This window comes from Schistocerca piceifrons, chromosome 6 (assembly GCF_021461385.2).
Source record: "Schistocerca piceifrons isolate TAMUIC-IGC-003096 chromosome 6, iqSchPice1.1, whole genome shotgun sequence".
NCBI classification, from domain to species: Eukaryota; Metazoa; Arthropoda; class Insecta; order Orthoptera; family Acrididae; genus Schistocerca; species Schistocerca piceifrons.
The window spans coordinates 18,489,559-18,508,257 of NC_060143.1; positions in this window are offsets into that span (position 1 = coordinate 18,489,559).

Here is an 18,699-nt window from a genome sequence, read left to right on the forward strand (position 1 = left end):
CTTGGTGAAACGTTGTTGTGATGCCTCGTGTAAGCAGGAGAAATGCGTACCATCACGTTTCCGACTTCGATAAAGGTCGGATTGTAGCCTATCGCGATTGCGGTTTATCGTATCGCGACATAGCTGCTCGCGTTGGTCGAGATCCAATGACTGTTAGCAGAATATGGAATCAGTGGGTTCAAGAGGGTAATACGGAATGCCGTGCTGGATCCCAACGGCCTCGTATCACTAGCAGTCGAGATGACAGGCATCTTATCCGCATGACTGTAACGGATCGTGCAGCCACGTCTCGATCCCTGAGTCAACAGATGGGGACGTTTGCAAGACAACAACCATCTGCACGAACATGGACTATCAGCTCGGAGACCATGGTTGCGGTTACCCTTGACGCTGCATCACAGACGGGAGCGCCTGCGATGGTGTACTCAACGACGAACCTGGGTGCACGAAAGGCAAAACGTAATTTTTTCGGATGAATCCAGGTTCTGTTTACAGCAACATGATGGTCGCATCCGTGTTTGGCGACATCGCGGTGAACGCACATTGGAAGCGCGTATTCGTCATCGCCATACTGGCTTATCACTCGGCGTGATGGTATGGGGTGCCATTGGTTACACGTCTTGGTCACCTCTTGTTCTCATTGACGGCACTTTGAACAGTGGACGTTACATTTCAGATGTGTTACGACCCGTGGCTCTACCCTTCATTCGATCCCTGCAAAACCCTACATTTCAGCAGGATAATGCACGACCGCATGTTGCAGGTCCTGTACGGGCCTTTCTGGATACAGAAAATGTTCGACTGCTGCCCTGGCCAGCACATTCTCCAGATCTCTCACCAATTGGATACGTCTGGTCAATGGTGGCCGAGTAACTGGCTCGTCACAATACGCCAGTCACTGCTCTTGATGAACTGTGGTATCGTGTTGAAGCTGCATGGGCAGCTGTACCTGTACACGCCATCCAAGCTCTGTTTGACTCAATGCCACGGCGTATCTCACGATCTATGCACCCAAATTGCGTAAAAATGTAATCACATGTCAGTTCTAGTATAATATATTTGTCCAATGAATACCCGTTTATCATCTGCATTTATGATTGGTGTAGCAATTTTAATGGCCAGTAGCGCATGTCGTAAAAATTAGAGCCATTTGCTGTGCATAGCCGTTCTGAATACGGGGCTGGGTTCTTGTACCAAAAAAACAAGGCTTTGGGTGCTTCTCGATAACAGATTAAGATTTTTGAAAACGGCGAGATGGATCTTCTAGCTACATGCGTAGAGGGTATACCATTAAAACTTGAGTAATCTGTTGTGGTTATTTATTATTTACATTCCGCCTCGTACCGGATTTTAGGTGTAGAAGTAGAACAAATCTGTATCTTGGGAACGGATAAAGATACAAAGAAAATTTTCAAGGTTGTTCGAGATCGGGATCTTAGGAACAGATCGTGAAAATTTCAGCCGTTCGCTGTGAGTAGCCGTCTTGGAGTCCTGGTTTTGGTCCACTGGTGATGGAAAAATATAGCAAAGAAGCCCCTTTCTGGGCTTTGCGAGGAACGCACTTGACACTACCTTTTCATCACTAATAGAATCGGAGATATGAGCACCGAAAAACCCCTTTTTTATGCGCGGCGTTTTACGATATATTACTTACGCATGATGTGGTACGCTTACCGATACAGCCTCGTGAAATCTGTGAATGAGTTTGAAACGACATGTAGTTGTTGTTATTTCCTGTAAAATGCATAAATTAATGTTAACTGCAGATTTTAGTTCGTTAAAGGCCCATTACCAAGGTTTTCAATGCAGGTGAATGACGAGATAGTTCATGTAATAGGATCACAAACAATTGCCTCACCATCATCCTAATTCAGGGGCTCGTGTGAACTAACGACTTTAATGTTGACGGGATATTAAGCTTCTTTCTTCGTCCATCTGAGCGTGAAGAAAAACAAACGGCACTTTTCTCAGGCACGGAACACACAGCATCAATGCGTCAACATTAGTCACGGAGTTTGTCTGACTCGCCTCTAATTTCTCCGAACTCGGAAGCGCCGAGCGCTTTTCGTGGGATGTCCGGCGGCCGCAGATTACGAGCTGTGTGAGTTGACTCCGGCAGCCTGTGGTGACGTAATCTCCGCGGCGAGAAGTGACGTTCAGCAAGCACTGACACACTCACCGGTGAATAACGGGGTCGGCACCCGGCCATCCGTGGCAGCATCCAACGAAGTTGCGTAATGGCTCAACTTCCGCCCGACGAACTGCCAGCCTAGAACTAATTAGCGGCATCTGCTCGCAGCCTCACAGATGATCGAGTTCGCTAGACAAGGCTTTTTCTTTTTCAGCGAAGTCTGAATCACTGTTGCGTGAGTAAGACGCAGGGAAGTCCGACTCATATTCATACTCGTGGAGTCTGTCTCTTAAGGAGGAACTGGGCCAGGGGAAGAAAAAGGTAATGGCACTTTCACAAGCTGAAGTATTGCCAATACACGTCTCTTTGTTACAGGTGAATCTTCCAGGTTGTATGGTTGTGGTCCACGAACCTTTTTTGTTGCCAATATTTCGTTCAGAGCTGCGTTCGACGTTTCAGAGGTGCTACTGGTACCGGTGAGTCTTCTCGGCGTAACTGATCAGATCTGTAGGATTTTACATAAACGTAGCAGCTGATCGGTTTCTAGATAAAAAAAAAGCAGAAAAAAATAAATGTAAGCCCTGAGTTCTGTAAAGGATAAACACCATTCCTTGTCAGCATGTGGGTGTCTACGTGTGGCAAGGTCTATATTAGAACTACAAAGATAACGCGGATACACGTTTGAAGGAACAAGAAAATCTCTGTCGGGTAGGGAAAATAGAAAAATCAGCTGTACCAGAGCATGCTCCTCGATCAGGAAACCACGTAGTGAAATTTTCCGAAACTAAAAATTTGATGAACAGTGATGAACCATACACAGTGAAACTTCCCCTTTTGTATGAAAAGAATGACTGTGCTGTTAAAACTTCTACGTTACTTGATTTTCAAACTCCAGAGTGAAACTGAACGTACTGAGACAGTTTTCTCTTTACTTATTCTGATCATTTATAAACTGATACACAATATTTTAGCGCAACGCAGTCAGAATTTCAATAATCCCTACAAAAGAATAGCCCTGACTAACAATAACCTATACCCTTCATGAATCACTTACCTCACCAAAATCTTCGTTTCTCGAACTACTCCTCCCCTCCATGAACCATGGACCTTGCCGTTGGTGGGGAGGCTTGCGTGCCTCAGCGATACAGATGGCCGTACCGTAAGTGCAACCACAATGGAGGGGTATCTGTTGAGAGGCCAGACAAACATGTGGTTCCTGAAGAGGGGCAGCAGCCTTTTCAGTAGTTGCAGGGGCAACAGTCTGGATGATTGACTGATCTGGCCTTGTAACATTAACCAAAACGGCCTTGCTGTGCTGGTACTGCGAACGGCTGAAAGCAAGGGGAAACTACAGCCGTAATTTTTACCGAGGACATGCAGCTTTACTGTATGATTAAATGATGATGGCGTCCTCTTGGGTAAAATATTCCGGAGGTAAAATAGTCCCCCATTCGGATCTCCGGGCGGGGACTACTCAAGAGGACGTCGTTATCAGGAGAAAGTAAACTGGCGTTCTACGGATCGGAGCGTGGAATGTCAGATCCCTTAATCGGGCAGGTAGGTTAGAAAATTTAAAAAGGGAAATGGATAGGTTAAAGTTAGATATAGTGGGAATTAGTGAAGTTCGGTGGCAGGAGGAACAAGACTTTTGGTCAGGTGAATACAGGTTTATAAATACAAAATCAAATAGGGGTAATGCAGGAGTAGGTTTAATAATGAATAAAAAAATAGGAGTACGGGATAGCTACTACAAACAGCATAGTGAACGCATTATTGTGGCCAAGATAGACACAAAGCCCATGCCTACTACAGTAGTACAAGTTTATATGCCAACTAGCTCTGCAGATGATGAAGAAATAGATGAAATGTATGACGAGATTAAAGAAATTATTCAGGTAGTGAAGGGAGACGAAAATTTAATAGTCATGGGTGACTGGAATTCGTCAGTAGGAAAAGGGAGAGAAGGAAACATAGTAGGTGAATATGGATTGGGGGGAAGAAATGGAAGAGGAAGCCGCCTTGTAGAATTTTGCACAGAGCATGACTTAATCATAGCGAACACTTGGTTCAAGAATCATAAAAGAAGGTTGTATACCTGGAAGAATCCTGGAGATACTAAAAGGTATCAGATAGATTATATATTGGTAAGACAGAGATTTAGGAACCAGGTTTTAAATTGTAAGACGTTTCCAGGGGCAGATGTGGACTCTGACCACAATCTACTGGTTATGAACTGCAGATTGAAACTGAAGAAACTGCAAAAAGGTGGGAATTTAAGGAGATGGGACCTGGATAAACTGAAAGAACCAGAGGTTGTAGAGAGTTTCAGGGAGAGCATAAGGGAACAATTGACAGGAATGGGGGAAAGAAATACAGTAGAAGAAGAATGGGTAGCTCTGAGGAATGAAGTAGTGAAGGCAGCAGACGATCAAGTAGGTAAAAAGACGATGGCTAGTAGAAACCCTTGGGTAACAGAAGAAATATTGAATTTAATTGATGAAAGGAGAAAATATAAAAATGCAGTAAATGAAGCAGGCAAAAAGGAATACAAACGTCTCAAAAATGAGATTGACAGGAAGTGCAAAATGGCTAAGCAGGGATGGCTACAGGACAAATGTAAGGATGTAGAGGCTTGTCTCACTAGGGGTAAGATAGATACTGCCTACAGGAAAATTAAACAGACCTTTGGAGAGAAGAGAACCACTTGTATGAATATCAAGAGCTCAGATGGCAACCCAGTTCTAAGCAAAGAAGGGAAGGCAGAAAGGTGGAAGGAGTATATAGAGGGTTTATGCAAGGGCGATGTACTTGAGGACAATATTATGGAAATGGAAGAGGATGTAGATGAAGACGAAATGGGAGATATGATACTGCGTGAAGAATTTGACAGAGCACTGAAAGACCTGAGTCGAAACAAGGCCCCGGGAGTAGACAACATTCCATTAGAACTACTGATGGCCTTGGGAGAGCCAGTCATGACAAAAATCTACCATCTGGTGAGCAATATGTATGAGACAGGTGAAATACCCTCAGACTTCAAGAAGAATATAATACTTCCAATCCCAAAGAAAGCAGGTGTTGACAGATGTGAAAATTACCGAACTATCAGTTTAATAAGTCATGGCTGCAAAATACTAACGCGAATTCTTTACAGACGAATGGAAAAACTGGTAGAAGCGGACCCCGTGGAAGATCAGTTTGGATTCCGTAGAAATGTTGGAACACGTGAGGCAATACTAACCTTACGACTTCTCTTAGAAGAAACATTAAGAAAAGGCAAACCTACGTTTCTAGCATTTGTAGACTTAGAGAAAGCTTTTGACAATGTTAACTGGAATATTCTCTTTCAAATTCTGAGGGTGGCAGGGGTAAAATACAGGGAGCGAAGGCTATTTACAAGTTTGTACAGAAACCAGGTGGCAGTTATAAGAGTCGAGGGGCATGAAAGGGAAGCAGTGGTTGGGAAAGGAGTGAGACAGGGTTGTAGCCTCTCCCCGATGTTATTCAATCTGTATACTGAGCAAGCAGTAAAGGAAACAAAAGAAAAATTTGGAGTAGGTATTAAAATTCATAGAGAACAAGTAAAAACTTTGAGGTTCGCCGATGACATTGTAATTCTGTCAGAGACAGCAAAGGACTTGGAAGAGCAGTTGAACGGAATGGACAGTGTCTTGAAAGGAGGATATAAGATGAACATCAACAAAAGCAAAACGAGGATAATGGAATGTAGTCAAATTAAATCGGGTGATGCTGAGGGAATTAAATTAGGAAATGAGACACTTAAAGTAGTAAAGGAGTTTTGCTATTTAGGGAGTAAAATAACTGATGATGGTCGAAGTAGAGAGGATATAAAATGTAGACTGGCAATGGCAAGGAAAGCGTTTCTGAAGAAGAGAAATTTGTTAACGTCGAGTATAGATTTAAGTGTCAGGAAGTCGTTTCTGAAAGTATTTGTATGGAGTGTAGCCATGTATGGAAGTGCAACATGGACGATAACTAGTTTGGACAAGAAGAGAATAGAAGCTTTTGAAATGTGGTGCTACAGAAGAATGCTGAAGATAAGGTGGGTAGATCACGTAACTAATGAGAAGGTATTGAATAGGATTGGGGAGAAGAGAAGTTTGTGGCACAACTTGACTAGAAGAAGTGATCGGTTGGTAGGACATGTTTTGAAGCATCAAGGGATCACAAATTTAGCATTAGAGGGCAGCGTGGAGGGTAAAAATCGCAGAGGGAGACCAAGAGATGAATACACTAAGCAGATTCAGAAGGATGTAGGTTGCAGTAGGTACTGGGAGATGAAGAAGCTTGCACAGTGAAACATCCCCTTTGAACAATTTATATATAACTGCGCTTAACCTGACACACAATACTTTGTTAGCGCAACGCAATCTGACTTTCAAAATTCCCTACAAAAGAATGGCCCTGACTAACATTAAACTATACCTTTCACAAATCACTTACCTCACAAAAATCTTCGCTGCTCAAGCGACTGCAATACAGCAAGCGCCACTACTGCCAGCTAAATAAAAGATTCAAACTACTAAAGGCACTAACTACTGATAGGGATAGTTAGCAAATGAAAGATATTAATAGAGAACAAACAATGTATTTACCTTAATATCATCACAAGTCATAATATATATATCAGTTCATGACAAATTGCAAACCTTCGCCATCTCTCTCCCCACATCCACCACTGCTGGCGGCTCACCTCCAACTGCGCAACGCTACGCGCTGTTCACAGCCAGCTGCCTAACACTACAATGGCGAGTATTACAACAATGCAAAGCAGCCACAGACTGCACACAGCACAGCCAGTGATTTTCATATTGAGCGCTACGTAACGTTGCCAATAAGAAAACATAAACAGCCTACTTACATAGAGAAAACATAAACAGCCTACTTACATAGAGAAAACATAAACAGCCTACTTACAACAGGATAGAGTAGCATGGAGAGCTGCATCAAACCAGTCTCAGGACTGAAGACCACAACAACAACAATTCTAACTACTGCCAATATTGCCAGCTAAATGAAAGATTCTAACTACTGAAGGCACTAACTACTGATAGGCATATAGTTAGCAAATGAAAGATTTTGGTAGAGAACAAACAATGTATTTACCTTAATAGTATTCAAAAGTCATAATATATGTATCAGTTCATGACATCTATTTTGACAAATTTCCTTTTTCTGACGGACACACGTCCAGATCGTCCAAACATATTAAGATCTCAAAACTCTGTCATCTCTCTTCCCACATCCACCACTGCTGGCGGCTCACCTCCAACTGCCCAACGCTATGGGCTCTTCACATGCAACTGCTCAACACTACACTAGCGAATATCTTCCAGCCACAGAATGCACAACATAAAAACCTAAACAGCCTATTTACAACAGCTGTATAGACAACTATAGAACTATATAAACATTAGGAGAAGAAGCCACGAAAGATAGTCATGTATGGACAGTAGCACAGCAGAATCAATGGACAAGTTTCATCTTTGACTCATGGCAGTTACATTATGCTTTTGACAACAATTATCTTTGTCGTTCACCTGTAAGCTGCTACCACGTGCACTTTTATCAGATACATATAAGTCCAACCTGGCAAGACTTAGTGGAACCAGGGGCACCTCTGAAGGGATATGTGAATACTGTGCCCAGTGAAATTTGCGTCCATACAAAAATATACGAAAGTCCCTCCCAGTATTCCTGAAAACTACCTGCTCGGTAATTCACGTCTTGCCTGCACCCCCGGAGTCCTCGTCCCCGGGAAACGCTCCGTTTATCCGCAGTAAGGTGCTGCGCCGCAGTCTCCGAGCCGCGGCAATGTCACCATGGAAATGACGAGCAATGTTAATTCCCTGATGTTCGAGAAAGGGTGCTATCAAAGTGTTGACATGACGTTTTACGAGGCGCCCTCTTACATACGTATATTGCCCATGTTATGCATTGTCGCCTTAAAAAATTTGTTTGTTGTGACGTAAGTAAGTTTATCATTCATACTCTGTCCTTTTGAAGTATATCTTAATAAAGCATATCTTAATAAACAATTTTGTATTGCTCATTTACCTTCCACTTGGCAGTAGAAACAATGATATAAAAAGTTATAAATAAAACTGTTTTCATGTTTTGAAGTCACCTTTAAACGACGCACACATGTGATGCTATGAGTGTAAGGGGAAGCTACGGTATGCTAATGTCACTTTTAAATGAGCGTACTCTCACCTTTTGCATCTTGTCCAAATTACTTGAACATACGCTGAGCCACAGATTGGGGCCATATTTTGCATTATATTTACTTTAAAGTATGTTTTCCCATGCATAAGAGATATTATTTTTAATTCTGTGTTTACAATTTAGTTTTTATGTTTACCATAGCAGCTTTACAAGATTCGGTCATAAGTAAAAATCTTGTGATTGCGTCCTACGCTAAATAAAATGAATTATGCTCACTTCCGATTGTATAAAATTGTGTTCTTCTTCTAACATCTCCAGTCATCTTCATCAGTAGCTAAAGTACCGTAAAACACCAAGCAAGAGACCTCGGGTCTTCTGTCTGCCGGGGCCGGCCGGAGTGGCCGTGCGGTTCTAGGCGCTACAGTCTGGAGCCGAACGACCGCTACGGTCGCAGTTTCGAATCCTGCATCGGGCATGGATGTGTGTGATGTCCTTAGGTTGGTTAGGTTTAATTAGTTCTAAGTTCTAGGCGACTGATGACCTCAGAAGTCAAGTCGCATAGTGCTCAGAGCCATTTGAACCATTTGAATCTGTCTGCCGGACAAGTTTCAGTTCGGTCAGGGGTTAGTGGACCTCATCTTAACCTTTTATGGGAGCAAATTCCACTGGGCACAGTTTACAGAAGACCCCTCTGAGCATGTCCAACGCATCTCTGAAAGAAAAGTCAGGACCACGACCGTACAATGCTGAACAGTCATCTAGAACTAACAGAACTGATCGTAAAAGCCGCTGTTGTATGACTTGTGTTTCGTTGAAGGAAGAGAGGAAACGGCAATTGCTCATTGCTCAGAGGAACTAACGCTACGATTATTTATTAGTTTCTTTCACTTTCCTTTTCATCCTGTTTCTTTCAGTCCAGTTTCTTTAGACCACTTCCTTCCTGCTAGGAACGTCGCGTTGATATTAACGCGTTGTCTGAAATCGAAACTTTCCTTCGTCTCGTTCGGAGATTAATGGAGTTCAGCGATGTTTCAAGCTCATCTGCGACCGCAATACGTGCGCTGCTGGCAATATGTTGCGCACGAGAAAAAGTATTCTGGCCGCCAAGTGTACTATACAGTGTTCAGGAGATAATGAAACCAAGACGAATTCTAATGAAACCACAGTACTTAATTCCGATGGTGTATAACAAGGAATTCCAGTTTTAAGGAGGACGATTTAAAGTGATATTTTTGACAGTAGGGGGATCCTTTGGCTCTTTCCATCATTTCAGATCTCTCCAAGGAGGGACATTACGGAATCAGTATCTCTATCCATTTGACTCGCAAGAAATGCACAGGCACTTTCGCCTTTGCAGGACGAAAAAATAACCTCACTGTGCTTTACAGTTTTATGCAATTCATTGACGGTCTCTCCTCTCATTTAGTGTATCAGCTCTACTTGAAGTCCATGAATTAACACTACAAGTTTATATATATATATATATATAAACTTGTAGTGTTAATTCATGGACCTAATACCTTTTAAGAAGAAGAATTCTTGCATTATTCGAGGCATGACTTGATTCAAAATACTATTGTCGTGTTGTATACTACGGAGCAGAGCCTGAAGGTAGGAACGTGTTTCCTGCTTCTGTGTACTACTTTTTTTTACTATGGTTGGTTACTGTCCACAGACAAAATACAAGGAATTTCGACAATTAATAGTTTCCTATCGTACAGATCTTACGAAAAAGTTTCTGGAGAAGGCGGATGCCAGTAACTTGCTTCCACAATACTGCTGCGTTGAGTCCCCTGCTCGTCTTCAGGTACATAATGGCGACATTTCTTTTTCTATTTCTTTCTTAGTCTTTTAGAAGTGCTACTAACTCGTAGCTGGACCTCCTGCGTGCAGTACTGTGCAATAACCCTCGTAGTAGTGACAGTCACTCACGTCGTTGAGAAGTTATTCATCGGGCGCCTCAACAATAGCTTCGGGCATCGGATGCGGTGCAATCATTCGGAAGCAACAGATCCCACATAGTTCACGTGTCTGGTGGTATTCCGCAGACTTCCAATTTGCCCAACAGATTCTCGATGGCGTCTTGAATAGCTTCCTTGACGGTCGGCATTTTCAGTACTCGCCTACCTGGGGGCGACGGGAATCCGACGGAAGCAGCGATTCTGCAAAGCCTGGAGAGGTTTAGCATCACTAGTTGTGCTCGAGGAGGAGCAACCACATGAAACTGAGCGCAAGACTGTTGCTTGGTATAGGCGCAGCTTGGTAGAAACGTTGAGTTGACGGCTAGATAACAGTGGATACAATTAGTGCTATAAGTAAATGGCCGTGTTTCGTGTTCTGTGGACAGGCGCCTTAAACAAGAGCTTGCGCCAGGTTGTAACACACAAATATTTCACCTGCTCCTACCAAAGAAGATCGATTTTGGTCACGGTGTTGGTAATTGGAAATTTGTGGTAAGTTCCTACGGGACAAACCTGCTGAGGTCATCGGTCCCTAGCATTACATACTACTTAATCTAACTTAAACTAAATTACGCTAAAGACAACACACACACCCAGGCTCGAGGGAGGATTCGAACCTCCGAAACTCCGACAGGGGGACGTGGGGGGGGGGGGGGGGCGAACCGTGGCAAGGCGCCCTCAGACCGCGCGGCTACCCCGCGGCATTATGTGGTCAGTCGTTCAATGAGGCTCAGTTGGTGTTGTGGCGTTGTAGGTGACCAATCACTGGATTGACTCGTCTGCTGCTACCGAGAATCGCCGTATTGTCCGCGAATTGAGTTGCTGTAGTAGTGGCAAGTCGTTGACATACAAAATGAAAAGCACCCGCGACAATACTGAACCTTGAGGGGTGCCATAATGGATCCGTTGACGTGTAACTGGCGAATGCACGCTCTCGTCAATTTAAGAATCCGGCGGCGCGGGCATGGTGCACTCGCAGGTGATGGAAAAGGCGTTTCTTGTGCGCATGCGCTTCTTCTGTGCATCTGTCCGTTGCGCAGAGCGCCCTCCGAAGTGACAGCTTCCCTTAGTCGATCGCCATCGTTTGGTAAGCGCTAACACGATCCCAAGCGGTGTCAAATTGGCAACCACGTACGAGTCCCTCGAGAAAGTCGTATTTTCACCGATTCCTTTATGGTGGAGTTCCAAAATTTGGGTTACCATTTTTGTTCCATTATAAACTGTCGAATGATAAGCAACAATAGAGTTGAGCAGCAGCGTATCTGCTGGCTCGGAGGAGACCAAAATGCTGCTGTCACTCCACAATGCGTCCCTGAAAGTGCGCATAGTTTGCCCTATATAATATTTTCCGCACTCGCGAAATCCTTTAAACCCCTGCCTTGCCCAGCGTCAAGCTATCTCGATGCTTGAGGCTTCGAGAATTTTTATAGAGACGGAAAACCCACTTCATGTGAATTTTTTCTCATTCCTCGATTTTCGAGTAAGCTTTCTCTGTATATGGCAGGTAAACTGTCATCTTGAGCACTTTACTCCTCCTTCGTTCTGTCGTTTGTTCGTCTGTAGCGCTCTCCTTATTTGACGAGGCGTATATCCGTTTTCTAGGAAAACATTTTGCAGATGTTCGATATCCATACGCAAGCTATCTGCACCTGAGGTGGACTACAGGCCCTGAGAAACCCGGTGTCTGTCCAGGGAAGGGTTGTGGCAGCTGGTGGCCTGTAGAGACGCGTATGTGTGAATGGGCTCTCGATACACCGAAGGCACAAATGCATCATCGCTTTGACACCGCACAGAGACAGCTAACAAACATCTTACTCTATCTCTGGAGCATATTTTCTGTTACAACTGAGTTTAAGACTTCTAAAAAATTCTTGATAACTGTCCAGTCCCCAAGCTCAGTAGTATCTGAAGCAGCAGAATGTATATTTTGGCACGTGTTCACAGTACAGTGTGTATATTGACACTAGCACTTATGAGCCTAGTGTTTTTAAAAATTTCCAAACCTAGGGTGGAACGTACGCATGGATGACTGACAAATTTTTACTACTGTTATAATTTTTTTAAATATATGAAATAGTCACCCACACTATGTGCTCATTTTTTAAATAATTTTGTTATTTTAAGTAAACAGATGATGGGGAAAATTAAATCAAAGAAAAGCAAAGTAAGTTTAAACTTTTGCATTTATTTTAAAATTCATCAGTGTTCAATAAAACATATAACTCATGCTAAGTCTGTCTCCAAGCTGGTGCCTAATTCACTGTTGCGAGGGTTCAATTGGCATAAAATGTGATTTTCAAAGAATATGAAACAGAAAGAATAGGGAACAGGATGGGATATCGCATTCGAACAAACACACAAAGGTAGTTCAAGGGTACAGAAAAAAGGAACTGAACCATCACCAATTCATTCTATTTAAGGCAAGGAAATTGAGCTCCTATCGTAGTCGTGTTCCCAATGGATAACCACAGACTGGTATTGGAAGTTTAGGCAAAGATCACCTGTTTCGATATATCCACAATCTTACCAAAATGCTCTATGAAAATCTTTCTGGAAATTGTGAAATAGGAAAAATACTCGCGATAGCAATTAATTAAGTTTGAATATGCGAAATATTTGCAAAAGGGTAGCTGAGGGCTAGTTTTGTTACTACACCACATGTCCCACGAGCAAAAATACATTTACAAAAAATGTGTAGTTCCATAACGATTTTAGTGACGAAGTCAAATCCAAATACATTAGTTACAAAAGAAACTTACGAACTGCGTTAATGGTTCAAATGGCTCTAACCATTATGGGACTTAACATCTGAGGTCGTCAGTCCCCTAGACTTTGAACTACTTAAACCTAACTAACCTTAGGACATCACACGCAACCATGCTCGAGGCAGGATTCGATCCTGCGACTGTAGCAGGAGCGCGGTTCCGGGCTGAAGCGCCTAGAACGTCTCAGTCACACCGACCGGCCATAGCTGCGTTAATAGCGGCATAGAATTGACCTGATGGCTCAAACGATTTTACGAGCACGTGGTACTGCTACTACAAAGCACGCACCACGTGGGTTGAACACAAAGAGAAATTATGAATTTCAAGAATTTCAACGAGAGAAAACACTTACACGCACATTCACACCAAAGAGCGATGATTTTAATCAGAATTACGTATCGTGACAACGTGCTTCCACTTTCCTTTATTGGAGTGGCAACAAAGCAACTACCGCAATAAACTCCGAAACCAACACTGAAATCGCACTGCACCCCGATTTAAAATAGTATATAAAACATTCACGATGTAGATCTGTAAGAAAAGTAATTAATACACTCCTGGAAATTGAAATAAGAACACCGTGAATTCATTGTCCCAGGAAGGGGAAACTTTATTGACACATTCCTGGGGTCAGATACATCACATGATCACACTGACAGAACCACAGGCACATAGACACAGGCAACAGAGCATGCACAATGTCGGCACTAGTACAGTATATATCCACCTTTCGCAGCAATGCAGGCTGCTATTCTCCCATGGAGACGATCGTAGAGATGCTGGATGTAGTCCTGTGGAACGGCTTGCCATGCCATTTCCACCTGGCGCCTCAGTTGGACCAGCGTTCGTGCTGGACGTGCAGACCGCGTGAGACGACGCTTCATCCAGTCCCAAATATGCTCAATGGGGGACAGATCCGGAGATCTTGCTGGCCAGGGTAGTTGACGTACACCTTCTAGAGCACGTTGGGTGGCACGGGATACATGCGGACGTGCATTGTGGTGTTGGAACAGCAAGTTCCCTTGCCGGTGTAGGAATGGTAGAACGATGGGTTCGATGACGGTTTGGATGTACCGTGCACTATTCAGTGTCCCCTCGACGATCACCAGTGGTGTACGGCCAGTGTAGGAGATCGCTCCCCACACCATGATGCCGGGTGTTGGCCCTGTGTGCCTCGGTCGTATGCAGTCCTGATTGTGGCGCTCACCTGCACGGCGCCAAACACGCATACGACCATTATTGGCACCAAGGCAGAAGCGACTCTCATCGCTGAAGACGACACGTCTCCATTCGTCCCTCCATTCACGCCTGTCGCGACACCACTGGAGGCGGGCTGCACGATGTTGGGGCGTGAGCGGAAGACGGCCTAACGGTGTGCGGGACCGTAGCCCAGCTTCATGGAGACGGTTGCGAATGGTCCTCGCCGATACCCCAGGAGCAACAGTGTCCCTAATTTGCTGGGAAGTGGCGGTGCGGTCCCCTACGGCACTGCGTAGGATCCTACGGTCTTGGCGTGCATCCGTGCGTCGCTGCGGTCCGGTCCCAGGTCGACGGGCACGTGCACCTTCCGCCGACCACTGGCGACAACATCGATGTACTGTGGAGACCTCACGCCCCACGTGTTGAGCAATTCGGCGGTACGTCCACCCGGCCTCCCGCATGCCCACTATACGCCCTCGCTCAAAGTCCGTCAACTGCACATACGGTTCACGTCCACGCTGTCGCGGCATGCTACCAGTGTTAAAGACTGCGATGGAGCTCCGTATGCCACGGCAAACTGGCTGACACTGACGGCGGCGGTGCACAAATGCTGCGCAGCTAGCGCCATTCGACGGCCAACACCGCGGTTCCTGGTGTGTCCGCTGTGCCGTGCGTGTGATCATTGCTTGTACAGCCCTCTCGCAGTGTCCGGAGCAAGTATGGTGGGTCTGACACACCGGTGTCAATGTGTTCTTTTTTCCATTTCCAGGAGTGTATTCCAGTTAGGCTAAAAACTTAAGAATTTCATTGTTTTTCGGACTAACCAAACACGCGTTTATCCGGAGATGTTTCTGCTTGAGAAAATTCCCGCAGACTGACTAGCGTGGGCCCCGTCCGAGTGTGTCCCACAGATACAGTAGGAAGTGACCAGAGAGGTAGCTTCTTTTATCAACCTGGCAAAGGACGGACAGAACCACATCAATGAGACAACCTCTTTGTCTTAGAAATCGTATCTACCTACACAGACGTTGGTCCTACTGTTCTCTAGCAGACAGAACTTCTCTGCTACCACCGAGCATGCAGCTACAAGTACTCTCACTCATTCACCATTTTACACCAGAAGCGAAGGAGATGACAATATTTTAAGGCATCATATACACTACGTAAAGGAGGCGGATGTGGTTTTCATAGGAAACTGTATGATAAGAATTACATACAAAATTGAGTTTGAAAATGTTGTATGACAAGTTGTCCGTGTTTATATGTCAATATAACATATTGCCCTGCTCAGTCTCCTCCCAGATAAATTTGGAAATACCAAAGTAAATTTAGAGGTGCAAATGTATGACGTAAACAACAATAAATCGGGGAAAATGGCAAGAAAGGAATCTAACAGAGACCTTTCACACTGCAGATGGGTCCGTTACATTCATGATCAAATTATGTATGAACAAAATATCTGGAATTCAATATATCAGTTATTGTGTAAGTAACCTGTTTGTTTGTTGACATCGTTATAGACTGTGTTAATATCGCGGACAGCGCTCTGCGCCCTCGTCAAGAGAGTCTGTGGTTGGACGGACTAGCAGTTAGCGAGTGGATAGGGAAGTGTATAACCATTATTTTCTTAGTGGAGACTCTGTATTGGTAGGACACGCAATGTAAAGTGAGATGGAGTGATGTGTTTATTAGAAAATGTTTTAGCAGTGTCTGATCTTTGGTGCAGACCTGACTCATTTAAGGGGGTCCTACAATTCTCAACCCTATGGCTCAAATCCAGGAAGTCGCAGTGTATATTACGACAGAAAGTTTGAAGTATCTGGCTGTGGATGTTGTTGATAATGATTGGTTAGTGGAATTATTGACAATTACATAATTTCTGGAACTGGATGTCACATGAAAAGGTAAAATTTTCTAAATACGTTGTTTGCTCTTCAACAAAATCTTTTTTTGCTAACCATATGCCTCCTAGCAGTTAGAGTCTATAGTAGTTACAATCTTTCTATTTAGCTGGCTGTTGTTGCTACTTTCTGTAATTGCTGTAATTCGTGTTATGAAGATTTTCTGTGAGGTAAGTGACTTACGAAAAAGAATGGGGTTTCCACAATCGAGGTTCGTGACTGAAATGAGTTTAGGCAATTAACAGAGTTAGAGGTAGTTTCATATTTCTTAAATTTCATATTTTTTGGATTTGTATTATTGTTAGGATTTCTTGCAATTCAGGGTCATTCTTTTGTGTTAATTATGGGAAGTCATGTTGCCAATATATAGCAGCCAGATTGCGTTGGACTTGTATATTGTGGGTAATAAATGAGTAGGTTAAATTTGAGTTGACGTTGTCAGGTAAAGTTCTGTAGGTCAGTTTTTAATAAAAAAATTATTAAAGAGGTAGTTTCAATTGCTTCAATACGTGAACCAGATAAATCTGATGGTTACAGTGGCTCTATGTTTGTGTAAATCACCCGATAGAATGATCAAATAAAAATTTGTATTTCTGTAATTCCTTCAGTAACACAAATGACGTTGAGTTTAACTGATGAAAGAAAAAAACATAAAAGTGCAGTAAATGAAGCAGGCGAAAGGGGATACAAACGTCTAAAAATGAGATTGACAGGAAGTGCAAAACGGCTAAATAGGAATGGCTAAAGGACAAATGTAAGGATTTAGTAGCCCGTGTCACTAAGGAAAGGATAGTTACAGCCTACAGGGAAATTAGAGAAACCTTTGGAGAAAAGAGAACCGCATGTGCGAATGTCAAGAGTTCAGACGGAAAACCATTCCTAAGCAAAGAGAGGAAAGCTGATAGGTGGAAGGAGGATACAGAAGATGAGATGCGACATATGATACTGTGTGAAGAATCTGACAGAGCACGGATTGACCTAAGTAAAACATGGCCCGGGGTTAGACAACATTCCATTACAACTATGGATAGCCTTGGGAGAGCCAGCCACGAGAAAACTCTTCCATCTAGTGAACGAGATGTATAAGACAGGCGACGTACCCTCAGACTTCAAGAAGAATATAATAATTCCAATTCCAAAGAAAGCAGATGGTGACACGTGTGAAAATTACTGAATATCAGTTTAATAGGTCATGACTTAAACTAACACGAATTCCTCACACAAGAATGGAAAAGCTGGTAGAAGCCGACCTCTGGGAAGATCAATTTGGATTCCGGAGAAGAATGGTAGGAGCACGTTAGGTAATACTCACTCTAAGACTTCTCAAAGAAGATAGATTACGGAAAGGTAAACCTACGTTTATAGCAATTTTGGACTTAGAGAAAGCTCTTGTCAATGTTGACTGTAGTACTCTCATTGAAATTCTCAGGGTATCAGGAGTAAAAGCCAGATGGCAGTTACGAGAGTCGAGAGCGTGAAAGGGAGGCAAGTGTTGACAAGGTAGTGAGACAGGTTTATAGCGTATCCCCGATGTTATTCAATATTCACATTGAGCAAGTGTTAAAGGACACCTAAGAGACATTTGGAGTGGGAATAAAAGTTCAGGAAGAAGAAATAAAACCTTTGAGGTTTGCCGATGACAATGTAATTCTGCCAGAGACAGCAAAGGACTTGGGAGGGCAGTTGAACAGAATGGACAGTGTCTTGAAAGGAGGATATAAGATGAACATCAACAAAAGCAAAACTATCATAATGGAATGTAGTCGAATTAAAACAGGTGAAGCTGAGGGAATTAGATTAGGATGTGAGACACTTAAAGTAGTAGATGAATTTTGCTATTTGGGCAACAAAATAATTTATATTGGCCGTAGTAGAGAGTATATGAAATGTAGACTGGCCATGGGAAGGAAAGTGTTTCCGCATGAGAGAAACTGATTAACATCGAGTATAGATTTTAAGTGCCATGAAGTATTTTCTGAAAGTATTTGTATGGAGTGTACCAATGTATGGAAATGAAACATGGACGATAAACAATTTAGACAAGAAGATAGTAGAAGCTTTTGAAATGTGCGCTACTGAAGAATGCTGAAGATTAGATGAGTGGATCACGTAACTAATGAGGAGGTACTGAATAGAATTGGGGAGCAAAGAAATTTGTGGCACAACCTGACTAGAAGAAGGGATCGGTTGGTAGGACACACTCTGAGATATCAAGGGATCACCAGTTTAGTACTGGCTGGGAGTGTTGGACGCAAAAATCTTGTAGGAAGACCAAGAGGTGAACTGAGTAAGCAGATTCAGATGGATGTAGGCTGCAGCAGATATTTGGAAATGAAGAGGCTTGCAGTGGATGGCGTAGGGCTGCATCAAATCAGTCTTCGGACTGAAGACCACAACAACAGCAACAACATTTCCGTAAAATCATTCTTGGTGGTATATCATGCAGTGTTATAAAATGATGCATCAACGTTTCGGCCATATCTATTTGCATGATGTCGTGAATTATCCGGGAAAGAGTGTGGCATTCGACTAATATCGCGAAAACCTGCAAACTC